The 5,777-nt window shown below is 37.2% G+C and overlaps 1 pseudogene; it reads right to left on the bottom strand.

Annotated features, from left to right (window-relative positions):
- Positions 1 to 1,881: 1,881 nt before the first annotated feature.
- LOC125902312 (immunoglobulin lambda-1 light chain-like) lies at positions 1,882 to 5,194 on the bottom strand (annotated as a pseudogene).
- Positions 5,195 to 5,777: the final 583 nt, after the last annotated feature.

Here is a 5,777-nt window from a genome sequence, read left to right as displayed (position 1 = left end):
TGTTGTCAATATGCATCAATAATCACTGACTGCAAATAATGACATCACAACATAGCTTGTGCTTTGAAATGTGTGATATTTCACAGCTGTTTGTGCTGTGAAAATGCTAACAGGAAGATACTAAAGCTGCTGATTGACTTCCTGAGTTTAGCTCCTGAGCTCCTCACTTCTTGGACTATTTGATCAAAAGCACTTTGAGTTGCTGAACCTTAACAAGAATCTGTTTGCATGACCACGCTCCTCCAAGCACATAGTTGAACAGACAAATGATGTTGATTTACAAGAGGAGCCCACACTTCACTACCATACAGTAATGTCACTTTGATTCTAGATGTGAATATTGTGAGCCAGATTCTAACAGGTATATCTATGTTTGAAGACTTCTTTATAGCATAGGGCTCTCTGGGCTCAGTTCAGCTGTGTGTGGGTGGAGGGCTCAGTGGAAAAAAGGCTTCCAGACAACAAGAGAAAAGACAAACAGCCACAGAGAGGGAGAGCAGTTGATGAGTGTGTACAGCAGCAGATATGAATCTGTTCTCAGTGGTTATTAGGACTCATAAAAAACTGTTGACAGCCCATCAACACTTCCTCTCCTGCAGCAGACGGGCTGTGTGGGTTTCTGCTCTGCAGCCTTTCTCACAGTAACAACACAATGACAGTTACAACCACGCACTCTGCTTAAAGAATCCAGATTCCAGGAACTTCACTCACTCACTACAGTGTTCACATGGGAATAAGAACTAAACTACGCTTCAAAACAGCAGCATGTTCACAGTCACAGCACACCAAGAAATCAGCTCAACTATTTTTAAATGCTTTTTCTTAAATCTTCTAAGAAATGTCTCTGTAAAAATACAATTTCAAACAAGTTTGAAGTTTCAGAGTGTTTAAATCAGCATGAGAGGATTTTAAGCACTGACTCCTCCACCGCAACATTTCCAAAAATAAGTGTTACATCTGTTATCATTGATCAGAGCCACAGAACACAAACCACTCAGACAGAAACACAAACCACGGAGACAAACAAGTCATCTTGTTGTTTCACCCCCTCAAAAAACATCTCTATCTGTTTCTGAAGCAGAACTAGAGCGGCCATGTTGCTTCACCTCAGGATCATAGTGTGCATACATTTTTAACACGTCAGTACAAAAACAAGTTCAAATTCATCTCTTCATTTCCTGTCATGTTTAAATAAATACTCTTCATACATGACTTCATCACAAATATGTTTTCTACATGTCTAACTTTTGTATTTCTTTGTCAAGCATTTTGTGATTCTGTCTTGAAATGTGTTCCATAAATATAAATCTTAATTCCCGTCTAATCAGTAACTATACCAATCCATTTCATCTTGATCAAACTCTAATAGTTAAGTGACATTTTATTGATTGATGAAAACAAACAGCTCCATTATTTCAGCAACATTCAGACTTGAGGCCCACTGATGAAGCCGCTGTGTAATCATTTTATAGCAGTTGTAGCTTCAAAGCAGCTCGCTCTGCTGTTTGTTCATGTGTGTAAACAACAGTGTCATCAGCATGGAGTTTTACATCCACACTGACACAATTATAAAAGGGGCTCAGCACTGAACCTGGTGGAACACCCACATCTACTGACTTGTATATAATAGCTGTGTGTATATATTTGCTGATCTTTGTTTAGCTTTGTTGTCCTTGTTTAGCTGCATGCTTATATTCATATCTTCCTGTACATGTGTTCTTGGCGCTGTGTGAAAGTATATTCAGAGCTACTTACAACCAGAGTCAAATGACTTGTAGGTGTCAACATACACGGCCAATGAAGCTGATTCTGTTTCTGATTATTTGCTATGAAGCCAAACTGGAATCCATAAAAACAAAGAAGTTTATAAAACACAGACACTTTGATTTTTCAGTTTATTGAGAATGTGACACTGAAAGAATTTGACAAACCTGCCGCACTCTGCAGAATGTATTAAAAAGAAACACAAGAACAGAAGAAATACTACAAACAATAAAATATCTGACAGACAGCTCATGATTCAGATTCAATTTCTGTTATTATACAAGTCAAATTTAAAAGTGGAAACAAACTGTATTAAAATAACACAACACAGAATTTACGCTTGCAAATATATATATATATGTGTGTGTGTGTTTATATGTTGAGGATGACTCTATCTAACTTGTGCATAAAAAGATAAAATTTACAACCAAGCACAAGACGTCATAAGTGATATTTGTGAACACTGATCAAAGTGATAAATGAGATGAATTGATGAGATTTGATGGTGAGAAGAGGCGAGCAGAAAACAGTCAGTCAGCATGTGTGCAGTTGGTGGACGGTCCCTTGTTTCTGAGGATCATCAGCAGAGAGAGTCCACAGCAGTACGCCAGACTCTTCACTATCAGCACTGTGTACAGCACACAGAGCAGCTTCACCCTGCACTGAGACTGGAAGGACACTGATACTGACACTGACACACACACACACACACACACACACACACACACAGAGCAGATGTTGATCAGGGACAAGCAGCTTTACATGAAGACAGGGGTCGGCTACAATTTGAATGAAAGCTCAAAGGCCCTTATTAAATCCAACAAGTCAGGGCCCCAGCAAGCTTTTTAGGTGTGGAGCCAGGACAGTGACTTTAAATGTTGAAGTGAAAAAGGAAAGATTGGCATTGAAGGAGAGGCAGCAGGTGATCTTACAGTCAGCTTGCTGCAGAGCTGGCAGGTCTGCTGGCTCTCTCTCTGGAGGACAGGAGGCTGCTGGAGCTGGAACCTCTGAAAGAGAAAAGGAGTGAAATGTTTGGAGTGTCAGTGAGAAATGTCAGTCCTCTGCTCCTCTGCTCTCTTTGACATGAAGCTGAATCACTGCTGAACACAGTCACCAAGCCTTCATTACCTTGTTGTGTTTGGGCCTCCACTGTGTCCCTGGTGCTGGGCGGAGCAGCGGTATTTATATGTGCTGTTCTCTTGCTGACGGATCAGCAAGATGGCGGCGGTGCGTCCCGACTCTCTGAGCTCCAGCTGCTCTCCTCAGCAGGGAGCAGAGGTCCATTCTCCTCTTGTCTTTTCCAGGAGAAGCGGACCAGAGGAGGAAACATGGCTGAGGCCAGACACAGCAGGGAGCTCGTCCCCTCCAGGTGGGCTCTGGATGCTGCTGGGTACACGCTCACCACGGGCTTCACTACCTGCTCATCTGAAGTTTGACAGCAGCAGCAGCAGCAACAAGCAGCACAGACACACATTCACACAGTCAGCAGCAGCTTACAGCACTGCACTGCATTCAGTCTGATCCTGGAAACTACATGGACTCTGATCACTAAACTACTCATCAATACAGCACAAAGTTCACTACATATACTGGATTCACCTTCATATCAAACACACTGAGCAGCTACTGTCAGCATGTCTTCTATGGACACTAAAGAAACTATTCTTTATTTTAATGGACAAACTTCACTCACTCTAATTTAACAAGAATTATTATTACATCAAAAATTGTCACTTTTACCTCCAATAAAAAGGGAATAGATTTCCTGTATTTTAAATAACTGACGGGTACATGAATACACATATTATACTTTACTACATATTTACCTTCACGTAAAACAAGAAACAATACATTTACCACCGTATACTTTACTCTGACCAATTTAAAAAATTGATATATAAATAATATCTTTTTTCCACAATTCATATTAATTTTCAACAATTTTAACAACACACAATCACTTGTGAAATACGAATAAAAACTGCTATGAAATGAAAAATAAGATGAAAACATGCTGATCCTAAACTGAGTAACTTACAATATAATAAAGCATAACACATATAATATAATATAATATAATATAATATAGTAAAGACATTTTCCTTCACAGAATTTACAGTTTTATTCTTCTATGTTAAATATTTGATAAACAATTAACAATAATTTATCTTCACATAAAATACAAATTTCCCTTTATTGATGACAATATAAACACGACAGGTTTCACATTTACCAACATATAACAATTAATTGAATAACTTTTAAATGTCAGTTTTAGCTTCTTGTTAATATACAATTAACACAGCATGTCAGCGTGCACAACAGTCATCTTTAAAAATAATACTGATTATGATATTATATAATACAGTTTTTTCCTTTTGAAATTAAATCAGCTGTATTTACTTATGCATACAATCTGCCAACATTTACCCTCCAAAGAATATTTGCCGTCATATATTTAAGATGACACTGGACATAATATATTGTTTTGATTTTGTGTGTATTTGTCTGTGTGTTTATGATCATATATCATCACTGATCGAATATCATTTAAATATTAATAAAAAAATCTTTCTGAAACATTCAAAATGTAGCTGCTGTAATATATTATATATTAAATATATATATGTGTGTGTGTATGTGTGTCCTCATTTAATAATTATTTACCATCTTAAGAAACATTTATCATCAGTCAAAATTCATCCTTTGAAATATATATATTTAGTATTGTTAATATGTGCTCGTCATAATACATTTACTGATATATATAAATAGTGTTTAATATCATATATAATGTTGTTTAATAAAAAGCAGAGATGGTGCTGAGTCACTGAGAGGATCAAATACTGTATATCTGTAACATTTCCAATAATCCTACTTTTTCTATATGAATCAGTTTAATCTCCTGCAGAAATAAAGAATAACATGAGTTGTGCACTGAGATTTAAACATCTTTTCAGGAATGATGAAGCTTTTTTATGTAACAATAGCTGCATGGCTGCAAGAATTCTCTACTAATGATGAAAAAACTAACATGTAAAGCCTGAAGCAGCACAAACTCATTAAAAACACATTTTCAACTTGTTCAATAAAACAACTGAAGGAAAATGAAGCTTTATTCTTACCTGTTACAAACAGTTTAGTTCCTGAGCCAAAGATCTCGTAGTACCCTTCACCTCCCACAGTGAGAGAGAGTGATACAAAAACCTGTGTGCTGTTGAATGTGTCAGCTGAGGTGAAGGAGTCCAAATGATGAAGCAGTATCATATTTCAGCTCCATGATGTGTTTCTCTAATGTTCATATTAACATGACTGTCTCTTCTTTGATTTCCTTTTTAGACACACTAGCAGAGTGTCTCCGTGGATGGTTGCTTGACACGTTCATGTTCCTCAGAGGATGAATCCTACTGACTTTGCTAAGTTTTTATCCAGCACCATCATCAGCTGACATTTTGAAATGATCCATTACTTTGATTGATGACGGATGTGCGTCAGATGACAGGACGCTTGTCCACATAGCCAGTGTGTGTTGCTCTGTAGTCTTGTTTTGATTTGAAGTAGAAAGAGTTGTGATCCTCCTACTTTTGAAATCAGTGCAACACATGAGAGCAGAGTTACTGTTGACACAAACAAACACTCAACAAGTCAAACTACTGTTTAGGACAAATATTGTAAACACTTAGTGGCTTAACACTCAAATATTTTTTGCTGAAGTGAAGCTGAAAAATATTCAAGATCAAATGAAGCTTATTGCTTGAAAAGGTTTGTTGTCAGTTGAAATCTAAGCATTGATTCAAAGTGATGTCAGTGTTTGGATGGATGTATATAGGGTTTGACATTGATATCATTCTACTTTGTTTTCAAGCCTTCAAATATCTTGTATATCAATATTGTGTCACATATGCTCATGAGACATTTCTCTGTTGATTAGCAGTTGAAAAGACATCTTCAAACTAAATCAATGTTAGGATTCATCCTCTGGGGACCATAAACATCCACAACATCAGCATTGT

This window comes from Epinephelus fuscoguttatus, linkage group LG15, assembly GCF_011397635.1.
Source record: "Epinephelus fuscoguttatus linkage group LG15, E.fuscoguttatus.final_Chr_v1".
NCBI lineage: Eukaryota > Metazoa > Chordata > Actinopteri > Perciformes > Serranidae > Epinephelus > Epinephelus fuscoguttatus.
This window is presented reverse-complemented; position numbering and strand designations above follow the sequence as displayed.